General features: G+C 42.8%; 1 long non-coding RNA gene across 1 annotated transcript; it reads left to right on the top strand.

Annotated features, from left to right (window-relative positions):
* Nucleotides 1-5,177: 5,177 nt before the first annotated feature.
* On the top strand, nucleotides 5,178-23,189 carry LOC122687988. The gene is made up of 3 exons (XR_006339285.1): nucleotides 5,178-5,362; nucleotides 13,458-13,792; nucleotides 22,085-23,189. It is a non-coding gene; the product is annotated as an uncharacterized LOC122687988 (long non-coding RNA).
* The last annotated feature ends 1,498 nt before the right edge of the window (nucleotides 23,190-24,687 follow it).

Below are 24,687 nucleotides of genomic sequence, written 5' to 3'. Positions count from 1 at the left end.
GGAGCTGACGCTGCTCACTTGGCAGGCCTGCTGTGGGATTAAAGAGCCCTCCACACAGCACCTGGGGGGTGGGCTGAACCGCCCAGAGCAGGCTTTGATCTTTCCCTGACTTGCCCTTTGGCCTTGCGCATGTTAATGTTTTTGCTCTCTTTCCTCTGTGGGAACTCCATGTGTGTATAACAGCACACTGCCTCATCAATGACTGGAAGTCAGGAATATTTTTCAAGTTGTAAAGTCCTTGGCAAAAAGCGGAGTGCAAGCATAAAGCATAATGAGCATTAATTGTACAACCGAGGGTGGAACTGCCCTAGGAGAGAAGCGGCTGGAAGTTCAGAGGCCAGGAGAGATGGGTGGTCCAGCCAGGGCCTTTCCTGGGACTTTCCTGCCCAGGAAAGCACCAGCACTGCGAACATGAGGCCCTCGGAAACTGCAGCCTGGGCTCCCCAAGCCTGGAGGAGCCCAGTTACCTGGAAGCAGAAAAAGGAGGCAGTTGGCGAGCCTGATGCCTGTGGCCTGTCTCCACCCAGAGCTGCTGCTTGGCTTTGAGGTCTGGATTCAGTTGTCACCTCCTCACAGAGGCCTCTCTGACAAGCCCATCTTAAGTCCGATGGCATGGCCCAGTTTTACTGTTTTCTCAGCACTTAACCATTGGCATTAGCTTGTCTAGGTAGTTGTCAATGTGGGCACTGTTTCTCTCTGCTAGAACTCCTTCAGCATAGGGGCTCAGTGTATTCCGCTCACTGCACACAGTAGGTCTGTTGCCAAAATCTTGGCTCCCTGACCACTGATGACAAATAGGAAGGAGACAAAATTTGGAGGAAATAGAAAAGAGCAGCTTTATCATTTTTGCCAGGCAAAAGGGAAACACAGCTGGCTAGTGCCTCAAGAACTGCGTGAGGTTTTATATCCTCATGAAGGTCTTGCATTTTTTTTTTATCCAAGTTGAGAGTGAAAAGCTGACTTCAGGTGGCTCAGCAACCTGCTTTGGTATCCCTGAAGTTATTAGCCTGTGACCTTCCCTCTGAGATGCAGAATCTTACAAGGGAGTGCGTGGGGGAGAAGAAGGCCAGGTGGGGAGTATAATCTATATGGAGTCAGAGTAACTATTGTTTTTGAAGGACAAGTCAAGCTACAAGTGTTTGTTAGTAGTAAGAGGTAAAGAAAAACCAAGATTGTTTAACTCTTGCAGGCCTGTTTGGCTGGTACGTGCCAAAGGCTGCTGACTCATTTCTATTTGTGCTTCAACAGGTCCTCCATAAATCCTTGGTCTTGGAGCCCTAGGAATTCTCACACATAGCTGGTGAGAGGTACAACTCCTTGAAAATCCCTTTGGCCACGTTTAATAACACCTGACATTGCTGGTCTCAAGACCCAGCAATTCCATTCCTAGGTGTGTGTCCACCCGAGTGCACAAGTGTCACCAAAAGGCACCTACCAGAATGTTCACAGTATCACCTTCCCTAAGAACTACAAACTGGAAGCTGCCCAAATCTCCATGCAAACAGAATAGATGGACAAATTGCGGTACATCCATACAAGGAAATACTATACAGAAATAGGCACCTACCAGAATGTTCACAGTATCACCTTCCCTAAGAACCACAAACTGGCAGTATCACCTTTCCTAAGAACCACAAACTGGAAGCTGCCCAAATCTCCATGCAAACAGAATAGATGGACAAATTGTGGTACATCCATACAAAGAAATACTATACAGAAATGAGAGCCCGCAACCAGAGCAAAACCAGGCATAACTCCCACTAACAAGAGGATGTGCTGTTGATGGAGCAGAAACCAGTCACAGCAGAGCACACAGTCTAGGATCACATGTATGTAAAGTACAAAACCTGTCAAAACTCTCAGCCTTAGAAATCAGGATGGGGGGTGGATGGATGGGGAGGAGCTAGGAGGAGCTGAGGGGGTGTCAGAGGTGCTGGTCTTGTTGCGTGTCTCGGTCTGGCGGCTGTTCACACCGGTATGTGCACTTCGGGAACGTCGGTCCAGCTGCGCACTCTGCGACTTTTACATAGTCCAGACGAGAATGAAATGGACACAAAGATCGTAGGGGAACTGCCCGGGAGAGTGTGGGAGCTCTCAATAACAACTACCTTTAAAGAAGTGCCGGAGGCTTGGAGCCCTGGAGTCGGGGCTGGCTCAGGGCGGGTGGGTCTGTCCGTCCCGGGGGCCCTGGCTACGCCCAGCGGCCGGCGCTCAGGGGGGCCCAAGCGCGCGGGGACAGGGACGCTGAGCCTCCAGGGGCCGCAGGGCGCGCGGGGGGCTCCCGGAGCTTGGGGGCGTGCCTGCCCGGGGTGCGCGCCCTACGGAGCCGCGCGCTTCTCCGCCTCGAGCCCCGGTCCCGCCCCCGGCGTCCCGGGAGCCACGTGCCCGGCGCTCCCCTCCACCGAGTCGGGGCCCCGGGATCGGCTCTCCCCACGGCCAGGGGTCGGCGCAGGGGTCGCTCGGCGTTTGGGTTGGACCCCGCTCGGCTGCGGGAGGGCTGGGCGGCGCCTGTCCCCGCGTGACCCCGCGGCGGAGGACAGGCGGGCGCCGGGGCTGCGGGGACGGCCCGGGGTGGGGGCCCCATAGGCCGGCGCTGGGGGGCGAAAGGGTGGGCGGCTCCCCGGAGCCCCGGCCTAGGACCCGAGTGCGCGGGACGTCTGGGGAGAGCGCTCCTCTCGCCCATCAGGGAGGGTGGGCGCGGGGCTGGGACCCCAGGGCTGGAGACCAGGTGCTGCGGGGCAGGGAAAGGTGAAGCTACGGAACCCGGAGTCGGGGTGGCGTGGCCGGGGACGGGGAGGAGGGGCCGGCCGGGGAGTCGGGCAGCGGGGATGGGCGCCAGCGAAGACGGGCGACCGTCGCGCGGAGAGTCCCTGCGTCGCCAAGTTGGGCTTTCATGCCCGCGGGCTTCGCGAAGCCGCGGCCGCCGGTGTGCGAGCGGCGTCTGCGCAGGCGCAGGAGCCCTGATCCTCTCCGCGGGCCTGACCTCGTCCGCGCGGCCGGCCCGACCGCCTGTACCCATCTGCCCTTTACCTGGTCCTTCCCGGGGCCCTGCGCGGGGCGGGGTCCCTCGCCTGTGCTTCAGGGACCGCGGCCCGGGGGCGTGGGCGGGGAGGTGGGGGCGGAGGGAGGGAATTGCCGGAGCTCGTGGCCTGGGCACAGCCCGAGTTTCTTTCTAAAAACAGGGAAGCTTCTCTTTCCCTGGTCCAACTTCCCCTGCCCCAACCAGATTTCCCTCTCTCCTGGGGTCAGTACGAGGGGAGAGTGCAGAGGCCAGGTCGTCCGCCGAGGTCGCTTCTCCAGGGGATCTTCCCAACCCAGGGATCGAACCCAGGTTTCCCTCATTGCAGGAGGATTCTTTACCAGAGTTTTTCTCAGTTGATTATAATTTTCATCTGGGCAGCCAGGGGCAACTCCTGAAGACATCAAGGATTAAAAACACAGAACCCTGCCGGAGCCGGAGGGCCGCAGAGAGGCTCACAGCTTTTTCTTAGCCACTTTTTGAGGATGAGTAACCTATAAGCATTGTTTGGTCTGGTGGGGGGCGGGGGGGCGGGGAGAGTATACCAATACATCCCTCCCTCATTTTTACCCATTTCCTTTACTTGGTTCTATTTTTACTTGGCCAAGAAAAATAATCATCTGCCTGTATTATATACTCAGATTTCCCCCCTAATTACAGGTTTCAAAAAAGAAAAAAAAAGACAAAATGTAAAGTGTTGCTGCACCATCCAGAAACTAGTGTAATGATAGTAGAAAAGAAAGGTCCTGGAGTGACTTTGGGGGGATCTGAGCCCTTTTCCCTGCCACTCTTTTCTCTTATCAGGTGATCCCGTTTTCTCTGCTTCTGTTTCTTTAGTAAAATATGGGTGTTACCACAGGTGACACCAGATCTCAAAGTCGGCTATTCCAAGTTTCTTTTGGGAGAGATTAAAATAATTGATTCAAAAAAAAAAAAAATTGATTCAAATAAATTTCCATCAGGTGTATGGCTTAATATTTAATTCCCTCCCCACTTTCAGCTGAGGAGTAGATGTCTGAACACACATTTCCTCATCCTAAAATCCCTCTTATCCCCTCCTAATGCTCACAGTGCAGTGTTGATGTCTGGCAGGCTTTGTGTTCAGTTTGCACCATTTGCAAACACAGTGAGAATTACCATGGAATGGTGGAAAGAGCGGCTACAGATTTCTTGGACGTGAGACACTCACACTTCTCTTTCCATTTTCACTCTAATTAGCACACAACTTTTAAAAAGTTGGCCTGAGCACAGCAACACTTTCACACATCCGTACTAAAATCCCTGCTAATCTTTCCCATGGGATGTAATGCAATTGAATTGATATTCTAATAAAATACTGGCAAGGACACAATCACAGTTTACCCATGATGCATAATTAAAATAGCCCGATGCAGATACTTAAACCTCAGATAATGGCTTCCTCCATATTGTTGCTTATGCGTTTTCAGGGTTTTTATTCCTGGATGTTAATCGCACATTAGAAAGCCATTGGTTTTTTTTTTTTCAAATTGGGTTGTGATCTTAGCTTGCTGTTGCTATGTCTGTGTGTGCTTAGTTGTGTCTGACTCTTGGTGACCCCATGGACTGTAACTTGCCAGGATCCTCTGTCCATGGCATTTTCCAGGCAGGAAAAGTGGATTGGATTGCCATTTCCTACTCCAGGGGATCTTCCTGGCCCATGGATCAAACCAATGTCTCCTACACTGACAGGCAGATTCTTTACCACTGAGCCTAGAAATATACTAAAGCCTAAGTGGCTTTCAGATTGGTCTTGGGCAATTGCTTAAAGCATCCAAACTTGCCTTCAAATTTGAATTTTCTGATTGTGGACTGCCTCACTCTGCTATCTTCAAGTCATTGGCACAGTTGTGCATTGGCTCGGAGGCCATTTGTATCTACCACATCTGGCATTTGGGAAATATTAACTTTTCTAAAAGGCTGAGGACAGGAGCACTTGCCTTGGGTAATGAAATGCATATTTTGCTGTTTTGCTGCAAGGTGTTTTACACTGAAAAAGCAACCTTGATTTAACATTGTCATTGATGACGTGCTACAGAAATACCATTCAGTTCTTACATTTCACTTAAAGCTTGTGATTGCTAAACAGCTGATACTTATTAATCTGTAGCCAGGCTGAACAGTTCCACCGCTGACAGTTTTTTGTTTTATGGCCAAGAAGGTCTGACATTTTGATGAAGGAGATAGAAACTGCATGGACATGTGAAGGTGAAAGGCTAAGCTGGCTTTTTATTAATTGAAATTTTACTTGTTTTATAGTGAGAACTCCTGACCCACCAGATGAAGAGTGTTTTAAATGTGAATGTAGCTGTTTTAGTCGTCCAGGTAAGTTGTAGTAACACATAGATCCCCAAATCATGACACAAAAAAGCAGTGCAGGCGGCTTGGCCCGGGCTGCAGTGTGATGGTGGCTGTATTCCTTCACGCTGTTATTCTGGGACTCTGGCTTCTGCCTCTTGTGGCTTCTTTATGTCCTAGGGGCTTATAATTTTTTGCATTGATGCCAGGCAGGATTGAAGGCAAAAGGAGAAGGGGGCAGCAGATGATGGGATGGTTAGATAACATCACTGACTCAGTGGACATGATTTTGAGCAAACTCCGGGAGATAGTGAAGGACAGGGAAGCCTGGAGTGCTGCAGTCCATGGGGTCACAAAGAGTCGGACACGACTGAGCGACTGAACAACTACAGTGAGGTGAAAGGGGAAAGCAGAGTGGAGCAGGCACTAACTTTTGTCCACTGGGAAAAAATGCACAACCTAACAGTTGAGAAGTATGTTTCATTTGGCAGATTTTCTGAGGACATAGCCCAGAAGAGAACCTCTCAGATCACTCTGAAGGACCGCTCTGAAGAGGAAAGGGAGGAGCCAGGATATATAGGACTTTTTGCAATCAAACAACAAAAAAATCCCAGGTAGTTAGAACATCAGAAGATTACTGTTAATTAAAGAAAACTAGACATATCAAGTAAATGAATTTAGTGCCTTTCTGTGTATGGGAAGATGCAAAGTTTGAGTTCATTGAAGTCCTTTCTTTGACTTGGAACTCAACTGTCTAGGGCCAGACCCTGTTTTTCTCCATTCTAAATACCCTCAGGGTGCACAGTCTGGGGTCTGCTGCAGTGGCTGCTGCCTTGATGGCCTCGATATCCTTTGTTTATTGATATGGCAGGCACATTCTTCATCCACAGTGCCTCCTTTCGGTCATAACTGATAATTGTGAGGCATTGCATGACCAATTTTGTCCCATTGTGCTAGGAAGCCTCATTCCTAGATCAGGTGAAGATTCTATTGATAGGCCACTCAATGTGTTAATTTTTGGATCAGGTCCTATAGATAATCCAAAATTCTTGGATCACCTGTTTTACTAGTCTATTACAATCCAGAAAATATTTTCCCTTGTTGCTTCTTTCCATATCTAGAGTTGCTCTATTAACTGTTATTCTATGTAGAGTTATTTATATGATCAACTGTCTCAAAACGTTTGCTGTTGTGTAGTCTCTAAGTTGTGTCTGACTCTTTGTGACCCCATGAACTGCAGCATGCCAGGCTTCCCTGTTCTTCACTGTCTCCTAGAGTTTACTCAGACTGCATGTTCATTGAGTCGGTGATGCCATCCAACCGTCTCATCCTCTGTCGTCCCCTTCTCCTCTTGTCCTCAATCTTTCCCAGCATCAGGGTCCTTTCCAGTGAGTCAGCTCTTTGCATCAGGTGGCCAAAGTATTGGAACTTCAGCTTCAGAACCAGTCCTTCCAATGAGTATTCAGGACTGATTTCCTTTAGGATTCACTGTTTTAATCTCCTTGCTGTCCAAGGGACTCTCAAGAATCTTCTCTAGCACCACAGTTTGAAAGCATCAAGTCATCATAAATTTTGTCAAAGGCCTGGTTACAGTTGGGTAATACAATAAACAATCTTATTAAACAGGATATAAGTAATACAGCTAGTAACATAATGAAATCATAGTGCAGAGAAGAGATACACAAAGCATAAATAATTCAAAAGCAACAAGAGAGAGCAAATTAAAACAATACTAATGTATAATTTAGTTGTAATCTGGTCACAGTAAGACTACAGGTCTGCAGGGGAGCCGGCTGCAGAAGCCAAGATCTGGAAGGATCAGGTAGAGAGAAAAAGATAGATTTTTTATCTTTATTCACAAAAGTTGCTTGAACTTGTAGGTCAGAGTGTAAGAAAGGTTTTTCTGGAAAACAAAGATTAAAGCCAGTGTATTTCAGAAAAAGTCATAAAATTGTAAATCATTTTTATCAGTTCATTCAGCCCCATGAAGTTAATTTCCATTAATCTGGATGAAGTCATCAGGTTTTCCAGTTGAATTTTCTAATTTTTTTACCCAGGTCAGTGGTATGTTCTAAAAGTTATCAGAAACTTGTATTTGTCAAGAAGTCCTTTTTACAAACCTTCTTAAATATCTTCATTTTATGAAAGCATCAGGGTAAAGCAATTTACTAAAAAAAAAGTTTAAACAAATAAATTATTATTATTTATAAAACAAATAAGAAATGTTCAATTCAGGAAAGGTCCAGTTTGGGTTTTTCAAATTTGCTCCTCCATGCAGTTTCTCTCTGGAGCTGAATTTTCCTCCAACATTGTTTACACTGCACAGCTACTGGAGATATGTGCTTGCCTTTCTGTCTCCTGGACCAAAAATTTACTAAATTAGTAAATTGTCTATAAATGACAGAAGGCTTAAAATGACATGGTTAAGGATCTGATTACAGTGCAGTTTACAAGAAACTTGGATATTCTTGTGACATATAACTTTTTAAGATAATAATGCAGTCATAGAATTATAATATATTACAGTATAAACTTACTAGTTATTTTGAGAGTTGGAATCAGTTAAATTTATTTGCTCAGATGAAAAAGGCTCTACTAGCTGTGGAAAAGAGTTTTAAGTTAGTAGTTTTAAGTTAGTAGTTTTAAGTAGTAGTTTTAAGTTAGTTTGTATTTTTCCTTGATAAACCCCTAAGGAGGCTATGGAAGATTTTGGGTGAAGGAGGCTTTTCAGCAATTTAAGTTTTTTTTTTTTTCTTTTTTTTTTTCAATTTAAGTTTTAAAAGGCCTTTTTCTCTTTTTTTTTTAACCTCTTGGTTTCAGGTTTTACCTGATTGAGCTAATTAGGCTCAGTCTCAGGTTATTGTGGTTTATATTTACATTTCTGATTTGCAGAGATTAGCAAGACAAAGGTAGTTGCTTTTAATCCTCCATAGAACTCCTTTGTCGCTTAAATGATACTAAAAGATTGATTTAGTGTATCATATTTTCTTTAATTTGCTTTTTTATATCAGTGAGATTTCCAACTAAACCGAAACTTAAGAGTTCTGTGTTCCAGAACTTTAGGGTTTAATTTATCATGCCTTCAAATGCTGGCATTTCAACAAAGGCCCTCTTTCTGAGTGCACAGGTTAGACCCAGAGCAAAATCTCCATTACCTTTATTAGCCCCTGAATGTTAGTCCCCAGTTTTACTTTATATTGTAAAGTATATTTCCTGAGGCACAAATAAATATGCACTGTCTTATAATACCAGGCAGGGGAAATATTTCCCAGCAAAACATATCTATCCCCTAATATAATTAAGCCAAAGAGATGTAACCATCTTATACAAAGTCCATTTATATATACCAATTTTTATAAGTGTTCATCTCACTTCTGTCAAGTTTTATACCTTTGATTTTGGTTTTCATTAGGCCCCAACCAACAAGTCTTGATCTTTCAAAAAGAGTCTTAGAAGCTTTCCTTTCTTTTATCCCCTGAGAAAAGAGAGCTTTCTTTATCAACAGCTGTTTTGTTGGTAACTATGGGGGGACAAACCAGCTAGAAGGTGGAAAAAGACAAGCTGTGTTTCCCCCCATAGTTACAAATAAAACAGCTATTGGTAATGAGAGCTCTCAGACATTTACTAATTTAGGAGTTTCTCCAATTTAAAGGATCCATCCTCTGGTCATTGATGAGGTATATCTTAATAGTGACTCAAAGCAGTAAGTTGCAAGAGTCCTCCCTACCAGATATTGTGAAGGATGTAGCTTTCAAAGATCTAGAAAGTTTGCTCCCAAAAATAGTCTAAGAAAGTAAAGGCTTTTGTTGCACAAGCTGACATAAAGAAGGTTAAGATGGTAAAAAGCCCCTGAGAATTGTTATAATCAGCAAAAGATTGCTCAGAACCCCAGTTTATTTGATTGGCTACCAAATGAACACCATGTGTGTGCCTTCTGGGTGAAACAGACCAAGCTCTCAACACACACACACACACAAAATGCAGAAGATCTAGTAGAACATTTACATCTCAAAGACACATGAAGGCAAATGGTGCAAGTTCCCGGGCAGAGCTTTGTTTCTTTAAGGTCAGAATTCTGAAAAGATGTTTTATCAAGCTGGCGTTCTCCCACTTTACTGTATATGCAATAAAAGAGCCCCATCTTAGTCATTTTCAGGGCAAGATTTCCTTTAATTCCCAATGAAGTGGGTGCTTGCAAAAAAGAGCTCCATATATATATATATGAATCTGGCCAGGATGTTAGCTAGAGGCTAACTCTCTGATGCCCTTCATTTCTGTTAGAGATTTATTTCCCATTTTAAAGTTGAATTTGTCTGGGGTAAGATTCACTAGTGAAGTTGTGTGGTGGGCCAGTGAGCTGCTGATGAACTTAAGTCCTCTAGGTTTTTACCTTAAAATTGTTTCAGCTCCTTTCGTGTATTTTAATTCTGGTTGTGTAAGACCATGTGGGTGCTCGGATCATGGAGTGACCAGTTCTTACTCCTGTACCTGGCAGAGCAAGTTTTTAACGTGAAAATGAGTGAGTTTCCCTATAGGGATGGCTGGAAGCGGCGAGGACTTGCCTTCACCACTCTTGCGAATTTCTCTGTTGCCTGGAAAAGCCATTGTCGGCTGGGAGGTGACGTCCCTTCTCTGGAGTCGACAACTCACATGTAATATTTTCACTTTTATCCCAACAAGTTCTTTTCAAGGTAGCTAAAATTTGAGGAAAGATATCAGGTCAGCCTCCTCCCTAACCACTCAGCATCTTTCGGCTGAACAAATCTCAGTGTCTTTCACCCGGGCTCCTCCAGCATTTTTCCCATAGGGAGCTGGGGACCAGAAGCTTTGAGCTAAAGGCACACATTCCTTTTGTTTACATCTTGCCTAGAACTCAGCCATGCACCCTCTTCCTGTGAGAAGCCTTGGATGAGCAGCCTGGCTGTGTGGTGGAGAAGAAGAGGAAATGGAGTTGGGGTGGATGGTAGAGCCTGGGATACACCACCGTGTTCTTTCAGATATTGTAGTCATAGTAGCTAACATGACTTAGTGCTTCTCCTGAGGTAAAGGTTGTTTCATATACATTTTTTCACCTAATCCTCACAAGAAGCCTGTAAAGTAGGGAGCAGTTATCGCATTGTACAGATGATGGTACTGGTTTAGAGAGGGTAGAGAACTTAAATATAAGCTGCACAGTCAGTGGAAAGCCAGGATTCACACTTAAAATGGTGCCTGCAGAGGGTCCAGATTCTTCTTCAAGTTAAAAGATTTGACATGGACCGGGAGCAAAAAAACAACAGCTCACAAATGCCTTCCCCACTTTTGCAAATAATTATTCCCTCTCCCTTCCTCACCAAGCCTCCCTCTGGAGACTCTGAGGAGAGAGGCTGGTGGAAGAATTGGAGGAGGGAGGCGATTAAATCACTTTAAATCTGTTCTAAGATCTCCGTTTCCAAAGGCTTTCTGTTTCTAACAATACTTGATTCTGTGAGAGACCTTACCCGTGAGCTGAACTGAGAGAAACAGAATGCAACTTCTGAAACAGACTGACTGGCAAGCTAAGGTAGCAATTGTATTTAAATTTCAGTATCAGTAACGCTGGCTGGAACCACCTAAAGCAGACGGAAGGAAGGGGTGTCAGGACACATTTCCCCTCCTTCCATTGCCTACCCGCTAAAAATGGAAAGTTTTATGTGACAAGTTTATTTTGCAAGTTGAAATTTTCCCCTCTTTTGAAAATTAAGGCAGCCTTACAGAACCTCATATTGGGGTCAGTACAGCAGTAAATTTATGAAGTGAAAAAGTGGAGTTTTTCACGGTGTCATAAGTGTACCCTTACTCAACATAAATGTACTACTTAGAATATCCCAGATTTAAGCTTCATTATAGAGCAAGCATGCTATGATCACATTAGATTCTAGGATTCTTGAAATTAAATAGCTGCTCGCAGGGTCCATGTAATTTGCTTTTCTTTTGTATCAATGCTTTGGCCTGAAAACAGCAACAAAAAATCATGGTCTGAAAATCAGCTTCAAGTCTGTACACACCTGGATGCAGAAAGTTAGAAAACATTTACTTTTAATTAAGCCAACATCTTGAAATTTAAAGTTTAGAAATCCTTTTCAACAAAGTTGATGTTCTGGATTATTATTTTAATATGTAAGGGTGCATATGTATTTGTGAACTATGAAATTCAACTGGTAAAGACGTAGAATGGGGACTCAACGTGCTCGTTAAGGCGATTTTCTAAATTCCCCCATGGAAGTCTGTTTATCCTGAACCGGCAAGGCTGCTGCATTTCAATTCAGGGCTGCTTCTACATTCAGAAGTACAGACTTGCTGAGCTGGGCCAAATCTGTCTATCCAATTACTGGGTAAGAGCTGACTGGAGCTTAAGGCAGAACTTGTAATCTGTACAACTCCATAGTATCAGTGACAGCCGAGTGAAAGAGATGGGCCAGTAGAGTGTGTATGTTGAGTGATACACGGAGACATAGTTCTTGCTGCAAAGAACGAGCTTCAAATATAACACCAGATAGCAATGAAGTATACAGAGGGTTGACAAAATAGCATGTGATGGGTCTGCAATCATTTTCAGGTAGAATGGTTTACAATGGAGACAAAGTCTCGATGAAGTGTTGCTGGTCACTTCGCTGAGCCCTGGTGTGAATACTTTTATTATAATCTGATTTAACTACTCTATTTCTCAGTATATGAATTAATACCAGAAAGAAGAGATGAATAAATATGAATATGGGTGAGGCATTTTTGAGTCAAATATTAGCTTTGTAGTGACAATACAGAGTCAGCTGAAGGTTTTCTTTTTATTAAAGAAATTGAGATTATTTCCTATTTTGGTTTTTAAAACCAGTTGCATTTTCTATGGAAGGAAAATGGTTTAATATATATTGGATTGCAGTGGGAAAGTGAATCCTTTTTTCTCATGCATGAAAGTCCAGGCAAGAATAAAATCAGGGCAAAAATAAAAGAAGATATTTTGATTCATGTTATCAGTATATCGTATAAGAAACCTAAAACCTCTGTGAGCAAGGTTTTGCTGGGCCCAGCACTTTTAGTGGTAATGAAATTTCACAGCCATTATCATGACCATCTGGTAATGAATACCTGGGATATCTACTCCAGCAGAAATAAAAACCTTGGTAAAATGTTTCCATTTATAGGATTTTTTTTTCTTAAGAGGTGGCAGTAGATAATAGATAACTTAGTAAATGTATGTCTTCATGGTTCAGGAGCCTTACAATTTTTAATAAATAATGGCTTAAGTTAATTTTTTTATTTGTTTTAATTTCTTTTTTTTTTTTAATGGCAAGAAATTCCATGTGAATTTAGCCTTATTCCATAGTATCGAGGCAGATGACTTAGTTCTTAATTTGTGTATTCATTGTGAGATGGAGCAGGACCCTATGGTTCTTCCCCGCCATGTCCTCAGCCTGCCTTTTGTCTGTAGAAAAATTTTAGCCAAAGAATAAGTTTAGTCGGAGAAGTGAGAAAAAGTAAAAACAAACGGAAACAGTCAAAGGATACCAAATAATAATCATGTGCTCATTGAGCATAGTCAGGGACCTTCAGTTCCTTTTCAAGGGCTGCAGATAATATTCCGAGTCATGTCCTGTGAGCTGTCTGAGAGATGCTGAAACCCCCAGCAGGTGGAAGAACTTAATTGCACGATGGCCAGACTGTAGCCATGACATGAGCTGCCACAATTCTGAGAACTGGCCTCAAGGAAATGGGAACGAATAGAAACTAAAGACTAACTGTACTTAAACAACATTTGGGACTCTCCTCGTGGTCCAGTGGTTAAGACTCCATGCTTCCAGTGTAAGGGGCCTGGGTTCAATCTCTGGTCGGTGAACTAAGATCCCGCATGTTGCACCTAAAATCGAGATGATCTTGATCAGACCACCACGTGACCAATAGCGAGACGACTCTAAGAGCCGACTGTGCTGTTTCTGCATGTAGCCCCCTCCTCCATCTAGAAAAGCTCTTGTCCCCTGATTCTCGGGGCGGGCGGGGGGGGGGGCTTTGGATAGGAGATCCCCCCACTCTCTGGTTGCTGGCCTCTGAAATGAAACAGACTTCCCTTTCCACCAACCTTACCTCTGTATTGGCCTCATATCTACAGGCAGACGCACTCCCGCTGTCCGTGACGCTGTTGTGGGTGCCCCGCGTGAGGCTGCTGCACTCTCGCGATACCTGGCTGCTGATTCCCCCACCCCACCCCCACCAGCAGAGCCGCGGCCGTTACTACCCGCTGGCCGGGGTGCTGTGAGGGTCCCAACGCTGCTGGCTCGCTCGCCCTGAGCGGAGGACTAGGGGGCATGTTCCGGGCAGCTGCCTCAACCACTTGTCTCATGGATCATCCCCGTTTCTCCCCTGCTTGGCATTGGCTGCCAGCTGACGCTTTTCCTTGGTGGAATGGAAACATGCCTTTGGACGAGCTGAGGAGACCGAGACCCAGTAAGTCCTCCGGTGTGCGCGCTGGCAAACTTCTCTTTGGGGCACAGGGTGCTGTTTGGGCGTTTTTGTTTGTCGGTTCTGATGCGTCCCTGACTTCGAGGACCATTTGTGTTGGGACGTGTTTGCTTAGGACCCTGTCAGTCGCCCTCTTGGGGGGTTTATGGCAGTTTTGCCTTCTGTGAGCATCTATTCCATTTGTAGGATTGGTAACTTTGTTGTCTTTTGTAAAATGGGGAATTCAGGTTCAGTTCATTAGAACAATTTTAGTTACGCAAGTTGTTGTTGTTCAGTCACTAAGTCGTGTCTGACTTTTTGTGACCCCATGGACTGCCGCCTGCCAGGTTTCCCTGTCCTTCACCAACTGCCGGAGTTTGCTCAAACCCATGCCCATTGAGTTGTTGATGCCATCCAGTCACTTCATCCCCTGTTGTCCCCTTCTCCTCCCGCCTTCAATCTTTCCCAGCATCAGGGTCTTCTCTAATGAGTCAGCTCTTTGCATCAGGTGGCCAAAGTATTGGAGCTTCAGCTTCAGTAACAGTCCTTCCAATGAATATTCAGGACTGGATTTCCTTTAGGATTGACTGATTTGATTCCCTTGTGGTCCAACAGACTCTCAGGAGTCTTCTCCAACACCAGTTAGAAAAGTATAAATTCTTCAGCGCTCACCTTTTTTATAGTCCAACTCTCATATCCATACATGACTACTGGAAAAACTACGGCTTTGACTAGACGGACCTTTGTTGCCAAAGTGATGCGTCTGCTTTTCAGTATGCTGCCTAGATTTGTCATAGTTTTTCTTCCAAGAAGCTAGCCTCTTTTAATTTCATGGCTTCAGTCACCATCCGCAGTGATTTTGAAGCCCAAGAAAATAGTATGTCACTGTTACCACTTTTTTCCTTCTATTTGCCATAAAGTGATGGGACCAGATGCCATGAGGTTGTGACTGTTTCTCTCAGCAGTCTTGATTCAGCTTGTGACTCATCCAGCCTGGTATGATGTGCTCTGCATATAAGTTAAATGAGCAGGATGACAATATATAGCCTTGATGTACTTCTTTCCCAAATTTGAACCAATCAATTTTTCCATGTCCTGTTCCAACTGTTGCTTCTTGTCCTGCATACAGCCTTCTCAGGAAATAGGTAAAGTGGTCTGGTAAGACTTTTCCACAGATTGTTTGATACGTACAGTCAAAGGCTTTAGCGTAATCGATGAAGCAGAATTAATTCCCTTGCTTTTTCTATGATCCAAAAGGTATTGGCAATTTGATCTCTGGTTCCTCTGCTTTTTCTAAATCTAGTTTGTACATCCGCAGGTTCTTGGTTCATGTACTGATGAAGCCTAGCTTGAAGGATTTTGAGCATAATCTCCTTTCTCATCAAAGGGGATTGGAATGTCAAAGTAGGAAGTCAAGAGATACTTGGAGTAACAGGCAAATTTGGCCTTGGAATGCTAAATGAAGCAGAGGAAAGGCTAACAGTTTTACCAAGAGAACATACTGGTCACAGCAAACACCCTTTTCCAACAATACAGGAGATGACTCTACATATGAATATCACCATATGGTCAATACTGAAATCAGATTGATTATATTCTTTGCTACTGAAGATGGAGAAGCTCTCTACAGTCAGCAAAAACAAGACCTGGAGCTGACTGTAGCTCAGATTATCAGCTCCTTATTGCAAAATTCAGACTTAAAGAAAGTAGGGAAAACCACTAGGCCTTTCAGGTATGAGGCTTCCCTGATAGCTCAGTTGGTAAAGAATCTGCCTGGAATGCAAAAGACCCAAGTTCAATTCCTGGCTTGGTAAGATCCCCTAGAGAAGGGATAGGCTACCCACTCCAGTATGACCTAAATCAAATCCCTTATGATTATACAGTGGAGGTGACAAATAGATTCAAAGGATTAGATATAGTAGAGAGAGTGCCTGAAGAACTATGGACAGAGGCTTGTAACACTGTACAGGAGTTGACCAAAACCACCCCCAAGAAAAAGAAATGACAGAAGGCAACATGGTTGTCTGAGGGGGGCTTACAAATAGCCGAGAAAAGAAGAGAAGCAAAAGGCAAAAGAGAGAGGGAAAAATATACGCAACTGAATGCAGAGTTATGCAATTATGACTACAGAAAAAGATTTTTTTTAAACAATGAATGGCAACAGTATTCTCCAGAGAAAATTGGTTAAGATGAAACTCTTGAAATTCCAAAATTAGATCTTTTTGCATATGTATTTGGAGAAAGCTAACTTGATATAAAACCACTTTCTGAATTTTGACCCCAAGAGCACAAAAATATGCCTATGAGAAAGCTTGGAGTTAACTCTTATCATGTCCTTAAAACATAAACACAGACCACTTTGCCTGAGACTTCAGCTTTGGGTTCATTAGTAGACGTTTAAAAGGTGTTTGGGTTCACTAAACATGCATCTTGTACCCATTAAAGAGAAACTGTGCTATGAGAGAAATGTATGTTTTTAGAGGTTATGGAGTGTGTTCTTAAGTTTGCCGGTCAGAAAATACTGGTATAACAGTGCAATTACTTGTTTCCTGGTTTTGTTAAGAACTTTTACTTTTTAATATATTTTTATTTATTTATTTTTAATCAGAGGATAATTGCTTTACAATGTTGTGTTGGTTTCTGCTATACAACAATGCAAATCAGCCATAATTGTATGTATCCCCTCCCTCTTGAACTTCCCTCCAACCTTCGTCCACCCCTCTAAGCCATCAGAGAGCACCAGGCAGGGCCTCTGTGCTATCCAGCAGCTTCCCACTAGCTATCTGTTTTACCCATGATGGTGTATATGTGTCAGTGCTAATTTCTCAATTGTCCTCCTCTCGCCTTCCTTACCCTACTATGTCCACAAGTCCATTCCACAAGTCCATTCTCTATGTTTGCGTCTCCATTCCTTCCCTGCAAATAGGTTCATCAGTACCATTTTTCTGGATTCCATACATATACATTAATATATAATATTTGTTTTTATCTTTCTGACTTACTTCACCCTGTATAACAGGCTCTACGTTCATCCACCTCATTACAACGGACTCAAGTTTGTTCCTTTTTATGGCTAAGTAATACTCCGTTGTATATAGGTACTACTTCTTCTTTATCCATTCATCTATTGATGGACATCTAGATTGCTTCCATGTCCTGGCTGTTGTAAATAGTGCTGCTACAAACATTGAGGTGCATGTGCCTTTTTGAATTGTGGTTTTCTCAGAGTACATCCTCATTAGTGGGATTCCTGTGCCATATGGTAGTTATTTTTTTATACAGTTCAAAAAAAAAAAAAAAACTGTACAAAAAAACCTCTTAAAAAACACCAACAACTGCCATATGACCCAGAAATCCCACTGATGCAGATATACTCTGAGAAAAAGATGGTGAGGGGCAGGGAGGCCTGGTGTGCTGCAGTCCATGGGGTCGCAAGGAGATACGAGTTGGCGATTAAACAACAACATGGTGGTTTTAGCCCTACTTTGTTAAGGAATCTCCACAGTGTTCTCCATGCTGGCAGTACCAATTTTCATTCCTACCAACAATGCAAGAAGATTCCCTTTCCTTCACATCCTCTCCAGCATTTAGTTTTTTGATGATGGCTGTTCTGATTGGTGTGAGGTGGTACTCACTGTAGTTATGATTTGCGTTTCTCTAATAATGAGTGATGCTGAGCATCTTTTCATGTGTTTATTGGCCATCTCTGTATGTTTCTGGAGAAATGTCTGTTTAGGTCTTCTGCCCATTTTTTGATTGGGTGTTCATTTTCCTAATATTGAACTGTATGAGATGCTTATATATTTTGGAGGTTAATCCTTTGTCAGTTAACACTTATTAAGGTCTTTTAAAGGACAATTATTGTGATATGTAATTAAAACTACTAGAATTATAAGGGAAACATTTCAGTATGTAAAGCAAGTGGCATATGTTTTGTTGACAAGAGAGGTAAAAAAGAGTGGAGATATTTTTATTGAGGAAAAAGGAATAATTTTATGCTAGAGCTGGTTGCTTGTGTTTGGGGGAAGATAAGAAACAAATTAATGTCCAGAAAGTGATAAAAAGTCTGTGAAAGTAAAGGGAACTTTGAGGAAAAAAATTTTGTATGTTATCAGGAGTGATTAAAATTAGATTGGATTTAATTAGGTAAATGAACTTTGTTATTAATAGTAAGCTGGTACAAGACTGGAGTTTGGTTTTATTTCTCTCTGTCAACAGAATAAAATTTTCCTGGTATATTAAGCTGCTTTTGATAACAGATTGTAACTTTCTCTCTCTAGCTAACTCTGAGTATTTCAGATGGCCCTTAGGCATCTTGGAAGAAATATGAAAGTAACTAGGATTATTTGGTATGTTAAATTACATGGAAAACATCTGAGAATTTTTAAGTCATACTGCTGAACTGGTTAAAAAATTTAAAAAATTTCTAATGGAAATCTATTGTTTTGCTTTGAACTATTTTTGACTCCAGTGTTCAGATGGAAAAAAATCTCTAGTGAAGTTATCACAGAATATAATGACTTATGTATCACTACTGGCTTTAAGTTTACTGCTAAAAGCACACATACAATGCTTATGTGACGTTTGGGTGTTAAGTGATAGAATGAATAGCCTATACAAATGTTTCCCCATCAGCATACCATTGTACTTGTTTGCTATGTCTGATTAGTTTTCCCCCAATGTGGATAACAAGGCCAATGTATAAACAAATAGTAAGCCTAGCACCAAGGGACATCAATGAACCCAGAGTAGGCAACAAGCCACTCTGGCAACACTGGAAAAATATATTATCAATGGTTTCTATGGAAAGATTTGCAATTAAAAGGGAAAATGATGGAAGAAATGTTCACATGGGGAAGTTGTTCTGGCATATATATGATTTAATTTGAATTTTAAGATAACAAAGATAGCCTGTTTGTGGCCTATTAAACAAACATTGTACACCTGCTTTGACCATTATGGGGGGAAAAAACACATTCAGAGAATAGCATAAAGACACATTTTGATTATTATTCTCACTGCAGTATGTCTACTAGTTTTCAAATATTTGTCCAGGTCAAATATGACAAAGTAATCAGAGAGAGATAATATTTTCATAATATAAAATATTGATGGTAAGCTTGGAACTTGAGAATATTTCCAACTCTGTGTCCATTCCCCAGTTAGGCAGGACTGTGCCCCGCTTCCACAGAAAGTAGCCAGCAGTCGTCACACGAGCACCGTTCTCTCAGATAACTGGGGAAAATTGAAACAGCAATGGAACAGAAGCCAAGTTCTCTGCCAAGTTCATGACTAACCTTTATGTAAAACTTTATTCCCTCTCTTGTTCTGTACCTGTCCCTCTTCAAGATTGAGGAGTATCAAAGAACAGTGGGGATTAAAACAGGGCAGGGCCATAGAGTCCTTCCCTCCACATCCTCAGCCTGGCTTTTGTCATGGGAAAAAAGTTTGCTGAACCATGAGCTTAACCAAAGAAGTGAGAAAAGGCAGAAGCAAAGGAAAACTCTCCAACAACACTAAATAATAATAGTTCAGTGATTAAGCAAAGTCAGGGACTTTTAGTCCCTTCTCAAGGGCTATGGAAATTATCCTGAGCTCATATCCTTTGAGCTGTCTTGTAGATGTTGAAACCCCTACCAGATGGAGGACGTTAACTACATAATGACCAGACTGTAGCCATGACAGAAGCTGCCTCAATTTCAATAGCTGGCCTCCAAGAAATGGGAGCACGTCAGCTTTGGAACTAAAGACTAGCTGAACTTGAAACAACTACAATGATGCTGGTCAGACCATCACATGACCAGTTTCAAGATGACTGTCAGAGTTGACTGCATGGCTGCTGTGGGCAGTACCCCACCCCCCCCACCATCTATAAAAGCTCTTGCCCCCTGATTGTCAGTGGCTGGGGGCAGCGGGGGTGGGAGGAGTCAGCCTTTGGACTAGAGCCCCCTCTGCCCCAGGTTATCGCCTCCGAAATAAAGCAAACTCTCCTTTCCATCAACTTTACCTCTTTACTGGCTTCTGAGCAGCAAGCAGCCGGACCTCACTTTCAGTTACAATTCCACCAGTGTTTATTGAGGGCTTTCTGTTTGCCAGGCCATGGAGAAACAGTGATTCCAGAAACATGGGCTGTGTCTTCAAGTGTACAGTCTAAGAGGAGTACCTAATTATTCATACAACAAGCTTTTTTTTTTTTTTAAGTGACTGCTGTGTGCCAAATCCCTGTCTTCATGAGCTTTACAAACTACTGGGGGAAAGCAAACAATGAACATTATATTTAAAAGCATTATTTATATTTAAAGTGTGTTTCTAGTACATAGGGTATAGCAGGATCTTGGTTTTTTATCTTGAATGAGAGTCTCTACCTTTAGGAGGGTTTAGTACAATTATACTTTCCATTATTGCACATTTCCTACAAACCAGGACATCCTCCTACACACTTACAATACCACCATCAGAATCAGGAAATTAACATTGATTTATTACTGCCACCTAATCTTCAAACCTCAATCAAGTTTTCCTAGTTGTTCCAATAATATCCTCTATATAGAGCAGAAGTTTCCCTTCAGTATCATCTGTTGTCTTTAGTTTTTATGTCTTTCCTTGATTTCTGTAACCTTGACACTTTTGAAGAGGAAAGGTCATTATGTTTATTTTGTAGACTTGCTATTTGATTTTTTTCCCCTTATGTTTTCTCTTATGGTTCAGATTATGCATCTTAGGCAAGAATACCAAAGAGCTGATGCTATGTTCTGACTGTATTATATCAAGTGGCACACAATTTCAGTTTGTCCCTTACTGGTGACATTTGCATTGGTTACCTGATTATGATGATGTCTGTAGGCTATGTGAAGTTATACTTTCTCTCCTTCATGATTCACAGACATCTTACAAGGGTGTACTTCGGCATTAAGCAGATCTCCAGCTCTTCATAAACTTTGAATTCATTTGTTCTTTTCTTTATATCAGTATGGACTCATGGCTTCACATTTTAATCAACAGGATACAATTAATGCTTGCCATGATTCATTTTGCCTCTAGGAATTATTTTGTTGACTTTCTAGTTGGCTTCTGAGTCCTTTTGACATGTCCCCATCTTTCTTTGACCATGTCCTTGATTTTGGTACAACAAAAGTTCCCAGTTTGTCTGTCACTGCTCCTGTCCAGTCTTGGAAACAGTCCTTTTCTTGTCCTGGATGCTGTCTTTCACTCAGCCGCTGAATTCACATCCTAGGCTCTGCTCCTCTGGGGCCTCCTCCCGCCGCCATCATAGTCAGTCTCCAGTGCTCTTCGTTCCTTTCTGCAGAGCTGAGTTTCGGCACACCATCACTTTCCTACAGCCTGAAAAATCTTCTTGTAACATTTCTTGTAAAACAGATTTGATGGTAGTAAATTCTGTCAGTGTCTGTTCATCTTGAAATATTTTTATTCTGCTTTCATTTGGGAGGGCTATTTTTCTAGATAGATAATTCATAGGTGACAGCCTTCTCCTTTCAGCATTTTATCGATGTCGCATTGTCTTCTGCCTTGCACTGTTTCCGGTGAGCAAGTGAAAGTGTGAGTCACTCAGTCATGTCTGACTCTGCGACCCCATGGACTATAGCTCGCCAGGTCCCTCTGCCCATGGAATTCTCCAGGCAAGAATACTGGAGTGGGTTGCCATGCTCTTCTCCAGGGGATCTTCTCACCCAAGGATTGAACCCATGTCTCCCACATTGCTGGCAGATTCTTTACTGTCTGAGCCACTGGATAATTCACGGGTAACAGCTTTTTCTTTTCAGCACTTTATCAATGTTGTCGCATTGTCTTCTGCCTTGCATTGTTTCTGTTTGAAATGTGTTTTTGTCCCTCCTTCTGGCTACTTTTAAAGATTTTTCCTTTTGCATTGGTTTGAACATTGGAGTATAATATGCCTGGATGTAGTCTTTATTCTTATTTGTTTCTTCTTCTTTTTAAAAATATTGCTTAGGATTAGCTGAGCTTTTTGTATTGGTAGCTTTGTGGGGTTTTTTTTGTTCTTGGCTTTCCAGGTAGCTCAGCAGTAAAGAATCCTCCTACCAATGCAGGAGACTCAAGTTTGATCTCTGGGTGGGAAAGATGCCCTGGAGAAGCAAATGGCAGCCCACTGCAGCATTCTTGCCTGGGAAATCCCAAACAGAGCAGCCTGGCAGGCTACAGGCCAAGGGGTCACAAAAGAGTCAGATATGACTTAGCAACTAAACAACAGCAACAATTTTTTCTTAGCCATTGTTTTTTCTAAAAAAATGTTTTGTCCTCATTCTTCCTTTTCTTCTGCAGACTTGTATGCAGGTGTGCGTGCCTGGCTGACATCCTCCCGGGGGCACTTGCTGGCCCGAGGCCCCGCGACTCCCAGTGCTGTGCTGCTCCAGGAGCTGTGTTCAGCTCATCACCCTCACACATCTCTCTTCTGAGCTTTCTGGAGTCTTGTCCTCACATGCACAGCCTGGTATTCAGTTTATGACTGCTGGAGATGCCTGGAACTTTATGGAGGTCCTTCTCTGCATAGCTTCCTCTTCTCCAGTACTGTGTGTCCTGCAAACCCAAGTCCCCTCAGCAGCCCTGATGTCTAATCTCTCTTCTTAGGTCAGCAAGACCCCCAAGGTCTGCTTGGGCTGCACCCCACTTGCATTGCAGTGTGGACAGTGACTCCAGGCAGAAAGCCAGGGCTATTATGGGGCCTGCTTTGGAATTCTTCTTCTCCCAGGGACTATAACCCAGTGCTGCCTGTTGTCCAATATCTGAATATATTTGTGTAATATTTTCTTCCAGTTTTGCAATTGTTTATGTCAGTATGTCAGTGCTAATTCAATATGAGTTACTCTATCATGACCAGCAGTGAACACTGAGTAATTCGATGGTGTGTTCAGTCACTCAATCGTGTCCGAATTTTTGCGACCCCATGAACTACAGCACGCCAGGCCTCCCTGTCCATCACCAACTCCAGGAGCTTTCTCAAGCTCATGTCCATCGAGTCGGTGATACCATCCAACAGTCTCATCCTCTGTCGTCCCCTTCTCCTTCTGGAACTTCATGGAGCTCCTCCTCTGCATAGCTCCCTCTTCTCCAATACCCTGTCCTGCAAACCCAAGTCTTTGTGCGTAGAGGAAAACAATAGAATCGGAAAGACTAGAGATGGGACGTTAGAAGGTAATAAATGTTATGAAAGAAATAATAGAAGCACCCCTGGAAGTCCAGTTAAGATTCCATGCTTCCAGTACAGAGGTAGTGGATTTAATTCCCAGTCAGGGAACTGAGATCACACATGCCTTTTGGTTTGATCAAAAGAGGGGAAAAATAGAATAAAATGAGCATTAAATAAATAAATAAATAGAACACAGTAAGGAGGATGGATAACATTGGGTGAGGGAGGCACAGAGTTGAGTCATAGACCAGGAAGTAGACATTACAGCTCAGCATCATGAGTATAAGTTGAGAGTATATTGAGCATCTGAAGAGGAAGGGTCACCTAAAACCGTCCAGGGGTGTCTAGGAAGACTGCACGGAGGAAGTCGTATCTTGCTGAAGAGCTGAAGGATCAGTAGGAGCTAACTGGTTGATGGGGTAGGAGTGAGAGTGCTGACGTGTGTTTCAAGATACTGGAAACAGGATATTTTAAAGACTCAGGGAGAGGCTCAGAGTACACACAGAGTTTGGCAGAATATAAGTTTCTTTCTTTTTTTTTTTTTGCTGGAGTTTACTGCGTGATTAATCAGAGACCAAGTCATGGAGGGCCTTGCATGCCATATTGAGACATCTTCACTTTATCCTATGGCCTTGGAAAGTTATTAAAGGATTTTAAGCAATTGTGAAACTTGATCGTGGCCTCTGAATCTCAATTTCCCTGACTATAGAATGAGCATGTTGGAAACAGTGGCATCGATTGTCTCTAGTAAATGAGTCTACTTTTTACATGAGGATTCAAGTCTGCATCTGTATCAAAAGCCAGTGTCAAATGCCTAATATAAGAAGTCCTTGAAAAGATAATGCTTTTCAAACAATGTTTTGGACCACATATTTTTCCGAGCGATAAAGTGATCTCAACATAATAAAGGAAATTGATGGTGAAACTCTAAAAACAGAACACAAAACCTTTGATTTCTCAATTATCACCATTAAAAGATATAAAAGATTGACTTATAATAGAAGGTAGTCAATTGCCTTATGATATTTGTCAGTACATAAAAAAATCTAGACAGTGAATAAAATGTTTATAGTGAAGGTTTAGTAGAATCATAAAACAGAGGAGAGGAACAGAATGAAAAGAAAGGCTGCAAACAAGTCTCTTTATTTCCGTGCCAGATGGGGCACAAAGAAAAAAGGTTGCTTTTTATTTATTTATTTTTATATTATTCTGGATTCAACTCAATTCAGTATTTCTTTGGTTTCATGCTAGGTATTTACAAAAAAAAAAAAAAAAAGATGGCTTTGACTGTTTTCACACCAAAGGCATTTATAAAATGTGAGGAAGCAGATGCTTCTAATTATTTGTTACAAGCAGGAGAATAAAATGAGAACAGGTAAAATGAATGACTTCTACATTGACTTGGAGGAAAAAAAATTGTGAATATTAAACTATATTAAAAATGCACACAAATAAATGCTACAGGAGAGGTATGAAGAAACTCCCAAGGAAGACACAAGGCTAATGAAGTGAGAGGAGACACGAGATTATCACAGATGAGAAAGGGTTTGGAATATGTTGCAATCTGAGTAGGTCTTTGATAGTTGGACAAGGTAGGAAGGTTGTTCCAGGAAAAGGTATGGAGTGATGGAGGTGCTGGACATATTTAGGAAGCATGAGTGTTCTTGAGTGGCTGGAGCTCAGGGCGACGATGGGACACAAGTTTCGAGCTGGCCAGAGATGCTGTTGCTGCCCTCCG

This window comes from Cervus elaphus, chromosome 32 (genome assembly GCF_910594005.1).
Source record: "Cervus elaphus chromosome 32, mCerEla1.1, whole genome shotgun sequence".
NCBI classification, from domain to species: Eukaryota; Metazoa; Chordata; class Mammalia; order Artiodactyla; family Cervidae; genus Cervus; species Cervus elaphus.
Note: the sequence above shows the minus strand (reverse complement) of the source record. Positions and strands in the feature narration are given on the sequence as shown.